Source organism: Capsicum annuum, chromosome 8 (assembly GCF_002878395.1).
Source record: "Capsicum annuum cultivar UCD-10X-F1 chromosome 8, UCD10Xv1.1, whole genome shotgun sequence".
In the NCBI taxonomy this organism is placed as follows: Eukaryota; Viridiplantae; Streptophyta; class Magnoliopsida; order Solanales; family Solanaceae; genus Capsicum; species Capsicum annuum.
Window position 1 is genome coordinate 17,991,644 of NC_061118.1, and position 342 is coordinate 17,991,985.

Here is a 342-nt window from a genome sequence, read left to right on the forward strand (position 1 = left end):
TGTTGCAAAAATTTTATTCTTGCTCCTAGAGTATCTACTATTTTTGCTTCATCCCTACTTTTTATTATTTTTGAACTAAATGGTTCAGGAAATTTACTAAAATATAATTTTCTTATTTCTTTACTTTTTTCTGTATTATATGTTTCTTTATAATAATATTCTTTAAATGCGCAAGTCTATTCATCTATGTAACACATATTACATATTGCTAATTTTAACATTAAATTTCTATTTGTATCTTTCTCTTTATTTTGTTCTTCTTTTGTTGTTGTCATGCTGCTAAATTCGTCTTTTATAGCTATTTCATATTTTTTTAATAATTCTATAGGTGTAAATTTAGTT